The sequence below is a fragment of the Bubalus kerabau genome, chromosome 10 (genome assembly GCF_029407905.1).
Source record: "Bubalus kerabau isolate K-KA32 ecotype Philippines breed swamp buffalo chromosome 10, PCC_UOA_SB_1v2, whole genome shotgun sequence".
NCBI lineage: Eukaryota > Metazoa > Chordata > Mammalia > Artiodactyla > Bovidae > Bubalus > Bubalus kerabau.
In genome coordinates this window covers 85,605,743-85,618,413 of record NC_073633.1, presented here as the reverse complement: position 1 = coordinate 85,618,413, position 12,671 = coordinate 85,605,743, and the positions used below count along the sequence as shown (strand labels likewise).

The 12,671-nt window shown below is 53.3% G+C and overlaps 1 long non-coding RNA gene across 1 annotated transcript; it reads right to left on the bottom strand.

The window, feature by feature from the left end:
- Positions 1–1,786: 1,786 nt before the first annotated feature.
- LOC129621720 (uncharacterized) lies at positions 1,787–3,224 on the bottom strand. Its single transcript, XR_008699647.1, has 2 exons — positions 3,088–3,224; positions 1,787–2,784 (listed from the first exon to the last, which is right to left on the bottom strand). It is a non-coding gene; the product is annotated as an uncharacterized LOC129621720 (long non-coding RNA).
- Between the last annotated feature and the right edge of the window lie 9,447 nt (positions 3,225–12,671).

The following is a 12,671-nucleotide window of genomic DNA, read 5'->3' as shown; positions in this document are numbered from 1 at the left end:
GTGTGTCTGGTACCTTTAAAAAAAGAAACTGCTTTATTGAGGTCTGATCGATAAACAAAAACCTGTAGATATTTAATGTATGCAACTTGATGTACTCGAGACTGGCAGTTTTTCCATCCCTGGAAATCACAAAATTAGTGTATGTGGGACACGATAAATTAGACGTCACTGTTGAGATGCGGCTTTTAAAGTCAGAACAGTAAGGGAAGACGGAGCCGGGTGTGCGTCGTGCCTTCGTCAGGACTCCCCACCCCCGCGGAGTAGCGGTGCTGGCCTCCCCGCCCGGGACCGCGCCGGTATTCTGCTTTGGGCCAGCAGGTGGCGCTCGTGCTGCCCAGTAGCCGTCCGACTGTGAACTGGACTTAATATAGTCACCCGATGTTGCCTCGAACATGTAATTTTCAAACCTCCTACCTCACCACAAGGAAAACCTCGGAGGCTTTTCTTCTGGGAAGAGCAATTAGCCTTAACCTCTTAGGAGGAGACACTGCATTGCTGAGCTTGTCTGGGGAAGTAAAATCTCCTCCCTCCTCGGTCTTAGGGAGGAGGAGAGAAACCAAGCAGGGCCTTGAGGGAGGATGGAGGGGGTGCTGGGGAGGGCTGGGAACTGCGGGACATGGTTAGGGCTCCACGTGGGAGATGCCTCCGGTCTTGGCTGGAAGGTGATGGAGACACCTAGCAGCCGGCAAGGTTACTCAAGGGGGCGGGGACCTCCCTGCTCCGACCTCAGGCCAGCCGGGGAGACCCTTCTACCGCAGAGGGGCCTGGTCCCTCCCTGCTCTCACAGAGCCTGTGGTGCAGGGGGTAGTGTGTGGGGTGGGAGCAGAGGAGACTTTCGTGGGGTCCCCTTCAGAGGGCAGGTGGAGCGGGGCCCAGGCTGGCTGCTTTAGGCTCTGGACACCCTGGGATGGGAGGGAAGACTGAAAGGAGCTAGGAGCAGAGATGGGCTGAACCGGAAGGGGTGGCCTGGGAGGCCCACTCCGCAGGGAGAGCTCCAAGCTGGGGGTGCCCATGCCAGCACCCTGTGGGAGGACTAGTGGGGCATCTGTGGCCCCATGACAGGTGGGCTGAGACTTGTGTCATGTTCCATTTTGAACAAGAGATCCTGATGTGGCAAAGGCTCTAGAGGTAAAGAACCTGCCTGCCAACGCAGGTGATGTAAGAGACGTGGGTTCGACCCCTGGGTTGGGAAGATCCCCTGGAGGAGGGCTTGGCAAGCCACTCCAGTATTGCTGCCTGGAGAATCTCATGGACAGGGGAGCCTGGTGGGCTACTGTCCATAGAGTCGCAGAGTCAGGCACGACTGAAGCGGCTTAGCATGCCTGCATGCTGATGAGGGTGAGGGGCTGGGAAGGAGGGAGAGAGACAGACAGCATTATTGTCCCTACTTTGAAAGACAACATGATGTCAGTGGAGAGAGAAAACAGGTGTGTGAGTGTGCACATGCAGTCACAACAGTCGTTACCATGAGGCTGGTAGTAATTGGAGCCAGAGGAAACATACAGATGACCAAGACTTTGGGACCTCAGGCAAATGTGTAACCTCTCTGTACCTCAGTTTCCTCATCTGTAAAATGGGAACAGTATTAGTATCAACTTCATAGGGCTGTTAAAAGGATTAATCACAAAGCGATGCTCATAAAGTGTGCAGCGCAGTCCACGCACCTAATAAGTGTCACAGATGGTTGTCGTCACTATCATTCATCATCATCATCAGTAGGAGTTGTTACCCACTGGAAGAGGAAGGTGGGGAAAGGTGGGAAACGGATGGGCACTCAGAGAGCCAATCACAGGGTGGTCAAGGCAAGGCAAGCAGGAGGGGAGCAGTGGGAGCCAAAGAGAAGAGGCAGGAAGTGTCAGGTGATGAAATAAAACAATTTCCTAATGAGCTTTAGTGTCCTTTATTCAAGGGAAGACACTCCATGGGTTGGGGGAGTATATGGCCTCACAAGGGGTGGAGCACCCTTCCTGAGGATTCTGGGGCAAGGGTTTCATCGAGCATTAGAAGCAGTAACAAGGATACCGAGCATAACCGGCTATGAGGTGAGGGTTTCCTTATAAGGCCAGCGGATCCTCTTTTCTAGGGCCCGGTAAGCTAGCTCCAGCTGTCTTAGAGGATTGCCACCGGTGCATGTTAGGTCTCCTCGGTGAGGTGTGTCAATAACTGAGGCCCGACTGAGGTTTGTTTAGATTTGGGACATGGGCCAGGCCACTGGGGTGACCTTCATTTGGTGGATCCCGATAGAGGAATTATCTTTGTCAGAAGGTAACATTCAAAGTCTTTGCTACTCAAAGTGTGGTCCGAGGACTGGCAGCAGCATCACCTGGAGCTTGTTAGAGATGCAGACGCTTGGGCCCCAGCCCAGGTGCACTCATTCAGAAGGAGCTTCTTATGAGGCTGTCCCGGCGATCTGCTTGCTTGCTGGTGCTGGAGAAGCCCAGCTGTCAGCAGTGGTTGGTGGGGCAAGTGGAAGGAGGGCTGGCGAGATGGGCTGGGCACACGTCTTCCTCAGTGTTTCCATGTGCAAGCTGTTAACTAGAATTCAGTATTTGTTTATAATTTTTTTTCCTTTGGGGTAAAAGAAGGTTTGTTGTTGTCATTGTTGTTTAGTCAGTAAGTCATGTCCGACTCTTTGCGATCCCATGGACTGTAGCCTGCCAGGCTTCTCCGTCCATGAGATTCTCCAGCAGCAATACTGGAGTGGCTTGCCAAGCCCTCCTCCAGAGGATCTTCCCGACCCAGGGGTCGAACCCCTATCTCCTGTATTTGTAGGCAGATTCCGTACTGCTGAGCCACCAGGAAAGCAAAAAAAAAAAAAAAAAAAAAATTATACACCATGAAATGTTCATAACAACTGTCTCTTTGAATTTTCAATCAATGCATCTAATAATGAAACGAGACTCCAATCAAGATATAAAGCATTACTGGCAACTAGAAAGTTCTCTCCCCAGGCAATCCCTACCCTAGCCCCTAGAGGCAACTGCCATTGTGATTATTTTCCCACCATTGATTACTCTGCCAGTTTTAGAACTCCATATAAATAGGATCAGACAATAGGTTATCTTGTGTAATACTTTTGTCACTCACATAATGATTTTGATTTTGTGTCGTGCGTTTCAGAAATTCGTCCCTGTTTGTTGCTGAGGAGTGTGCTCTCATGTAGGTATGCCACGGTCTGTACATCTGCTGGCCTGTTTCTGGGTTTTTGGTTATTACGAATAAGGCTACTAGGAACATTCCCCTATGAGTCTTTTTTGTGAACATATATCCTCATTTCTCTTGGGTAAATACCTAAGAAGTGTAATTGCTGGGTCATGGAAGAGGTATAGGTTTCGTTTTTATAAGAAATCACTAGACTTTTTTCCAGAGTGGTTGTACAACTTTATACATTTACCAACAGTGTATGAGTGTTCCCGTTAACAGTCTCATTAGCATGTGGCTTTGTCAGGCTTTTCAATTTCCACCATGGTGGTGGGTGTATAATGTGTTATTTTATACTTCCTAATGATGACTAATGATGTTGATTATCTTCTTTTATGTGCTTATTGGCCATTCACATGTCTTCTTTTGAGAAGTGTTTGTTCAAATCTTCTGTCTTTAGGTGGGGTTGTCCTTTTTCTACTGAGTTATATGAGTTCTTTCTATATCCTGAATACTGGTCCCTCATCACATATGTTTTGCAAATATTTTCTGTGAGTGGATTTTTACAGGAATATTGGGTATTGGATTTGGCCCCAGGTGGGGCTTATGTGGATGCAGGGCTGGAAGTTATGTGAACCACTGACTTTAGGGTTGCATGTTGTTGAGGGCCACAGCCCCCTCCCTCACAGGGCTGGTGTGAAGTGCAAGTGAGGTAACCCAGGGGAAAGTCCTTTGTAAAGTGCAGGACACGCAAAGATTTAACACTGACCCTTTGAACATGCGAAGAGGAAGGTTCATTTCTCTGTCTTCTCCCCATTAGTGCAGCCTCTTGGAAGCAGGAGACAGGAGAGAAAAAGCTACCCATTGGCTGGAAACGGTCTCTTGTTAAGATCTGGGTGGTTATAGTGCCTAAAACATGGTACAAGCTTGGCATCCCACCTAGGTTCAAATCTGGGTTCTGCCAGTTACTCTTTGAGTGCATCTGAGCAAGCCCCCATTTCATGAAAACTGGAAACAATAAACACCTACCTCCCGAGTCACTGTGTCATTATTATTATTTGCAGAATGTCACGCTGAGAGGACTGCGCATATTGTGCAATCCTCACAATGACCTTTTGTGTAAATTGTATTACCCACCCCCCACTCCCGCTTAGGAATTTCTGGATTATTTAGATGTTCCTGAACTGAGAGCCTGTAGGAGGCTGCGTGGAGGCTGCTCTCCTAGAAGTCCTGTCTGGGGAGTGTGGTTCCACATGTCTGTTCCACACAGAGCCACCAGGGGGCACACGCCTCCTCTTCAGGGCTTGTGTTGAGGCTGGGCCGTTCCCTGCCCCCCAACCCAGCCTCTCACTGTGCCCAGCTCAGGGTCCACACTGACCTCTGTGGCATTTTCCAATGGAGTATAGTTTCAGAAGGTCCTCGTTTGAGGATAAGGGGCTAAGAAGACCAAGGAACCCCGCATGGAAAGGCCAAGGAGGGCAGTACTGGTTTCTGTCCCCTTAAAGATTTCCTTGGCTCAGGGGGTTCACACAGGTCGGTGGGCACAGGGGAGGGAACCAAGCTGTTGAACGGTTTTCTGTGCACCCTGACCCCACCCTTCATAGCCCTGTTACCTCCTTGGACCTCAGATCTCCCCCCATCCCCTACTCCCCCAGCCCTTGGCAATGACCCCTTGGTGAGCTACTTCCATGCTAGCTTGTACCCAATCCCTTTGGCAAACAGGCCTGGGCACTGACCCCAGGGCCCGGCGGCTGCAGGGCAGAGCTGCTGTCCTGGCCAGGCCTACCTCCCTGCAGGAGGCCGCAGCAAGGCCCTCTCGGCCACCACCCCCACCTCCACCTCAGGAAGGACCAATGGATCTCTTGTTCCTCTTTTCCTCCCAGCAGGGGTTGGCAGGGCAACGCCTGGCCTGGGGTCCTCTTACGCAATCAAGCAATGGCCGGTCGATGACTGACCAGGCGGGCCCGGTACTTGGTCATGGAGCGTGTGTACCTGGCAGGCAGGGCCCCTTGTTTTGGAGATTTGCTGTCTCGGGAGGGAGATCTACAGGGTATTCTTCACGATCAGCCAGCACTAGATGGGCCACCCAGCTTCCCAGAAACCTCGTTCCTTCCTGTCCTCCAGAGGCCATTCGATGGAGCAGTGGTTGCTTTTCCCTTCTGAGCCCTTTAGCTGTCCTACCATTTGGGTCCTAGTCTACCTGCCTACCTGTCCACTTGCTCAATGGCTCGGTGGCTGTGGAAGTGGAGATACTTCTGCCCTCACTCATGCTGCCCACTGCCCACTTGTCCACTCCCTTGTCCTCTCACCCTCTCATTCAGAGGGTGTCTGAACAGCTCAGTTGCCGGTCTTGGCACTGAACTCAGCCATTAGGGAAGCTCTAAGTGACCGAGGGCAAAGCTTTTGGGGTCAGAGAGACCAGATGTGAATCCTGACTGTACTGTTTCCAGGCCGCATGGCAATGGGAACATTTCTCAACTCTCCGAGCCTCAGTCTCCTCATCTGCAAAATGGGGACCTTCTTCCTCCCACAGTGGGCATAAAGATTGGATTCGGGATTAACTAAGGTGCTTTAACCAGAGCCCAGGGAATGCGGCTGTGGTCACTGGGCCTCTCAGTGGCCATGTCCAGGCTGTGGGGACTCCACTTGGCCTGTTTCCCATGGCTGCCCTGTGCCTCAGGCTATACCCGGGACAGGCAGGGGCTCATCCCTGCCTCTTGGCCAGGCTGTCCTCCCTGGGCAGGTGGCCCTCACACCCAGCCCTCAAATGGGGGTCGATAATCACCACCTTCCCACACACCCCTTCCTCTGCCTTCTGGCCTGCAGGGCACTCTGGGGTTGCATCAGGTCAGCCAAGACACCTGGAAGAACCAGCTTGCTCCCTCCCCTTTTGCTGCAAGGTCTGCATGACAGCTGTGGAGAGGGGCGGCTTAGAGCATCTGACCCCTCCAAGGGTCATTTCCCCTCCCCTCCGAGGCCTATACATGGACCTGTCCATCCCCACCTCATTCTCTTCCTTCCATAGGCCCTCTGGGGGCTCCTTGGGAGCAGAAGGTGCTTCCTGACCGCAGGAAGAGTCAGTTGGGGTGGGCGAGGGGAGCTGGCAGGAGCAGGTTGGGGTGGGACTTGAGGTGAAAGGGGGTCACTTCCCTCTCCTGCAGACAGTCAGGAGGCTGCCCGGTATATGGGGGAGCGTTGGATACCAGCCTTGTCTCGGGGATAATGTGTACAACTGTGGGTGTGGACTTCGGGGTGGATCAGACCACACTGCAAACTCTCCACTGGTCCGGGCACCTTGGGCTGGTCACTGATAAAAATCTTAGTGGTTTAAGAAATGCATGTGCCGTGCTGAGCATGTGCCTGGCACCGAGGGGAGGCCACTGTGGGCATTGGCCATGTACCAGCCTGGGGGAGTTCCCGAGTCATTCAGCTCAGCCCAGCACCCCCCAGGACAGCCTTCAGGAGCCATGCAATGGTGCCCTTTGGGGGCTCTGGGGGGTCCTTCTCTCCCCTCTGTGAATCCTCAGGGGAACTTTCAGGGGACATTTCCTGGCTGGCAAAATTCTGGATCCTGGATGGGAGTGCAGGTAGGGGTAGCGGTTAAGGAACCCAAAGCGCCCCAGGCCCATGTTTTCAGCCTGATTTGCCGAGTGAACCTATCGTGTGTATGGATGGGGGGAGTGTACATGTCTGGGGTGAGGAGCTTGTTGTCTAGAAACGGGCTCAGCTGCGGGACACATGGGAGCTGCTCACACTCACGCTCGAGCAGTGGCTGCCCATGGAGTGGGGGCCCTGGCTCTGGGCTCCTTGCACCAGGCCACATGGTCACTGTTAGTTTGCAGAGTCCACTCAGTTTCAAACTCCCAAAGGACAAGGACTATTTGACATTTTAAAAAAACATTGTATCCTCTTCCCAGGTGGTGCTACTGTTAAAGAACTCATCTGCCAATGCAGGAGATGTAAGAGACCCAGGTTCGATCTCTGGGCTGGTAAGATGCCCTGGAGGAGGGCATGGCAACCCACTCCAGTTTTCTTGCCTGGAGAATCCCTGAAGAGAGGACCCTGGAGGGGGCTACAGTCTATAGAGTCGCAAAGAGTCAGACTCAAGTGAAGTGACTTAACACACACACACACCCTAGATGGGCACTGGTCAACACAACGGGATGAATGAATGAATGGATGCTAGGCAGGCAAGCGGTCAGGTCAGGGTACATGGACAGTGAATATCTCATCCTGCTGGGGCATCGAGGAGCCCAGGTGGGCATCCTGCGAGGGTATCCCAGTGGTCTATGTGTAGCCTGCCTTGTGCCCTCCACCTGCCCTGTAGAGGGAGGCTGGCAGGTCTGGCACATGTGCAGCCTTCTTGACCGAGTTCAGGGACTCCCCAACTCCGTTCTGTTACTGGGTCCCAGAACCCACTTTCTGTGCAAGGGTTGGTGCCTCCCTCAGCGAGGGAGCCACTGTAAAGGCAGGAGTCGCGTGCCACCTAGCAAATGGGTGCTTAATAAATGCTTGTGGGTCAAGGTATCTACTTGCTGGGGGGGTGGGGAGCTCTGCCCAGGGCCATCAGCCAGCTGGGGTCCAGTGCTCCTGACCTGGCCAGCCCACCAGGCTGCCCCTGGATTGAGGTGCCTGCCAGCCTCGTGACCCAGCTGAGAGGGAGGATTTGGGGCCCAGGAGTGCCCTGAGGTTGGCAGGGACCTGGAATTCCACTCAAGGAGGCAGCCTCTTCAGCCACGCTCTGGGCTGACCTGGAGCAGGGTGACTGGGAGGCCACTTTGCCCACACTGAGAACCTGTGCTGAGAAGAGGCGGGGCCTCACCTGGGGGTGCCAGAGTCCACTCCCAGAGGCAGCCCTCTCCCATCCTGGGACTCGGGCCCACGCTCCGGGGAGCAAGCCCGCTCGTGGAAATGGCCTGTGTGGACTCAGGCTGGGATCCAATCTTGTGTGGACCGGCTGTGACCTTTGGGTGTTGCTGGTTTGAGTGCTTCCTTGTCTGTAAACTGCTTACAGAGATGCTTACATACAATGGAACAGTATTCAGCCAAAAAACAGAATACTATAGTGTGGGTGAACCTTGAACACAGGTCCCGTGACCGAAGCCAGGCCTAAAGATCTGGGTACAGGGTGCATCCCGAACAGGCAAATCCAGAGATGGAAAATAGACTGGTGGTTTCCAGGGGCTGTGGGGAAAGGGGATGGAAAGCAACTGCTTAATGCACACAAGTTCTCTTCTGGGCTGGAGAGAATGAGCTGCAGCTCTGTAGAGATGGGGGCTGCACTCTGGGCGTGTGCTAGATGCCACTGAACTGGTCACTCTAAGAGGGTTCGTTTTCCAGTATGTGACTCTCACCTGAATGAACATTATGGGGTTGTTACTGACCTCGCCGGGCAGTTGGGATAATGGAGAGAGATGTGGGACCGAGGTGCGGCCTAGCAGCCGTAACCCTCGCTGCCCCCCTGCCCCCCGACTCCAGACTGTGGCCAGTGCACAGGGCCGGGAGTGCACAGATGAGGCCAGGCAGCGAGCGCGCCCTTTAACCAGAGCTAGAGAGGACTTCTGCAGCCGCTTCACCAGCTGTGGTCAAGGTTCCCGCGCTGCGGACCCAGGCTCCAGCCTTGGATTTGCTGGGCAGCTATGGGATGGTCCTTCACCCTCGGTCCGTTTCTTAATCTGCCCAGACCTGCCTTAGCAAGCACGTGTGACTGCTGCGTTTGACGCATCACCTCTGTCGTATCCCTGTACCTCAGTCCTGTCTTGTTCACAGTGCAGGCCACTGTCAGGGAGAGTATCAGGGATCACTCGGTGCTTGTGTTTCTTGTTTGTCTTCCACACAGAATGTGAGTCCATGGTGGGGAGGTCTGCTTGATCTGGCGTGTCCACGTTGGTATTCCCAGCACACCCAGTGCCTGACAGAGTTCAGTTCAGTTGCTCAGTTGTGTCCGACTCTCTGGGGCCCCATGGACCATAGCACACCAGGCCTCCCTGTACATCACCAACTCCCGGAGTCCACCCAAACCCATGTCCATCGAGTCGGTGATGCCATCCAGCCATCTCATCCTCTGTCGTCCCCTTCTCCTCTTGCCCCCAATCCCTCTCAGCATCAGGGTCTTTTCCAATGAGTCAGCTCTTCGAATGAGGTGGCCAAAATATTGGAGTTTCAGCTTCAGCATCAGTCCCTGCAATGAACACCCAGGACTGATCTCCTTTAGGATGGACTGGTTGGATCTCCTTGCAGTCCAAGGGACTCTCAAGAGTCTTCTCCAACACCACAGTTCAAAAGCATTAATTCTTCGGCACTCAGCTTTCTTTATAGTCCAACTCTCACATCCACACATGACCACTGGAAAAACCATAACCTTGACTAGATGGATCTTTGTTGACAAAGTAATGTCTCTGCTTTTTAATATGCTGTCTAGGTTGGTCATAACTTTCCTTCCAAGGAGTATGCGTCTTTTAATTTCATGGCTGCAATCACCATCTGTAGTGATTTTGGAGCCCAGAAAAATAAAGTCTGACACTGTTTCCACTGTTTCCCCATCTATTTGCCATGAAGTAGGTGCACAGAGTAGGTGCTTAATCAATGTCTATGGAAGGAGCAAAGGCCAGAGGGTGGCAGGCCTACTGTCCTAAGTGCTGTGAGGTCAGGGCTACCACCATCCCCACCTTGAGCTCCTGGTCCGAGATGCAGCCTGAGGCCTGGAGCGTTCCTCCCCCTCAACCACCCAGCTCCTCCTACTCCCAGGACCTGGGTGTCCCACACCCACTGCCCTGAAGCCTTTTTCTCAGGCTCGCAACCACCCCAGCACAGCTCCCTTCCCTGAGAACCTCTGTCATAAAGAAGGTGAGGCCCTGATCTGGCCTGTCTCCCCGCCTCCGGGCCTTCCTCACCCAAGGGAACCTTGGTTATAAATATGGGGGTCACGCCTTGCATGTGTATTAGGCACCTTTCATCTGGGGAGCTCCTGGCTGCGAGGAGGCTAATTAGCAGCTCTCTGGGAAGGGTGAGTAAGAGCTGACATCGCAGCCCGGGCAGTGGCTAACCAGGCAGCCCGGGGCCTGGCCTGCCTGGGGAGAAGCGGGTGCGCCCTGCTCTCAGCCCACCCTCCCCCACTTCTCCTTGCTGCAGCAACTCTTCACAAGGGTCCCTTCTGTCTTAATAATAAAGGCCATCTTTTATTGAGTGCTTCCTGTGTGCCGGGGGCTTGCTAAGCCCCTCCGGTCTACTGAACGCACCCGCCTGTGCAAAGCACCAGGGGGCGATTGTGAAATGATAACAACTGGGGCTCTCATTATCAAACGTCACTCCTCGCCGGCAGCGATCCAGGACTACGTGCGTGACCTCATGTCATTCCTGAGAAGCCCTTAGTGTGCCATCTCACATGGAGTAAGTGCTTGATAAGCGGTTAGCTATCACTGTGCATCTGCAGAACAACCTGATGAGGTAAGGTCCTATGTTATCCTCATTTCTCAAGTGAGGAAGCTGAGGCTCAGAGAGGTTGAGCCACTTGCTGGAGATCACACAGTGAGTCAGGAGCCGAGCCAGTATTTGAACTGGACTGGTTTGACTCTGAAGCTGCAACAGATTTCCAGATGCTCTTCTCTCCCTCCCCGCAACCTGGAGGTGATTAGCACCAAGGCCTGACTTTGCATAGTTGCAGGGTCACTGAGCAGAAACCTTCTCTTCATCCATCCCTCCAGCCATGGGCTGATGGGCTAGGCCTGGATCAAAACACCTTGGAGATCATCTAATACAACTCATCTCCACCCCCATTTTTCCGATGAGAAAACTGGAGAGGGCAGTGACTGTGCAAGGTCACTTCTCTAATGAGAAGATACTTAGAGATTAAGCTTGAGGAATAGAGGCAGTGGAGTGGCTGGAGGTCACCTCACCCCTGCCATCAAACTGGCATTGATACCAAGTAAATGGTGCAGTGGTAAAGAATCCACCTGCAAATGCAGGAGACACAAGATATGTGGGTTTGATCCCTGGGTTGGGAAGATGCCCTGGAGAAGGAAATGGCAACCCACTCCAGTATTCTTGCCTGGAGAATCCCATGGACAAAGGAGCCTGGAGGGTTACAGTCCAAGGAGTCACAAAGACTCAGACATGAATGAGCGAGTGTGTGTGCACACACACAACATCCCCACAGTAGAGTTCTCAGCCTCCCTTTGCCATCTTCTTCCCTGCCCACCTTCCCCTCCAGGAGCTGCCCCAGGGATATGTGGGTGGGATGTGGGTTCAGGCAGCTAGCTAGGAACTAAGACTGGGATCAGGGATGGGGTCCTCCATCTCCCTGCCCTACAGGACAGTCCAGCGGGCAGGCCATGCCCCTTGTGGCACACCTCATGTGTCACTGTAGTGACTCCAGAGCAGACACACAGATAATTAAAAATGCTCATTGGAAAAATGGCTGTATCCTGTACCCACAGTAGGGAGGAGATGAAACGCCCAGTGTGCAGATGGGTAGATGGTACAGCGCGTCTTCCTACCACTGCTCACCTGGATCCATCAAATGTGGCTCTCCTTCAGGTTTGGGGGAGAAGCCCGCACCAATCTGGTTCAGGGAGCAGTAAGTTCATGGGCCCAGGGCACTTGGCTGAGATTTCCTCTGGTGGGACACGATTCCTGGGCCCTGAGGAGGGTGGCTAATTGTTCAGGTTTCTCTGCATGTTGCCCCTTTTGAAGTGGGGTCTTTGGGTACCAGATGCATAGACCTGGGGCCTCTGACCCTCTACATCCCCTCCCCTTCTACCATCCAGTTCCATCCTTCCAGTCTCTGCATCTCCTTTCACCGTCTACAGCTTCTCGCCTGCTCTACCTGCTGCCTCAGGCCCTCTCCCACCTCTCTGACATCTTTTTCCTCCTCCTGTCGGCCTCAGCTTAGAGCTTCCTCAGAGAGGGAACAACAGCCTCCTCATCCCAACTCTGAAATAGTTTTCCATGCATACAAGTTCTTTGAGCAGCTTATTCTTTTCCTTCAGAGGAATTTGAACACTTTTTCAAATGGAACCGTATTTATTTATGAGATTATCTGTTTAAACGAATCTGTCTTTTCTGTTATAGGGGGCCTGGTGATGTGGGAACTTGGTGACGGTCACTTCTGGTCTTCAGCGCCCAGCAGGGCGTATTACACACCCAATGAGTGAATAACAGGATCCTCAGGACAGGAGGAGCCCCTGGGCCAGTGGTTCTATAAATGTCTCCCCAGGAGCGGCTCCTGGGAACTTGTTAGCAAGGAAATGCAGATTCCCTGACCTTGGGTGTAGGACCTAGCAATCTGGGTTTGAAGCAACTGGGCACCCAGAAGGGGGCACACAAGAGGTCAAGAACCACTGGCGGAAGCAAATGCCCTGCTGTTGGATTAGTGGTCACCGCGGCAAAGGGCCGCCTATAAAAGGCACTGGGGATGAGCAAGGCCACGTCTTCAAAAGCAGCAAGGGGCAGCCCTTTTCTAAGGCAGGCCGTCCGGCCGAGTGTACGGGACACTGGGTCCTCACCGGGACCCCTGCCCCGGCCCGCCGTGC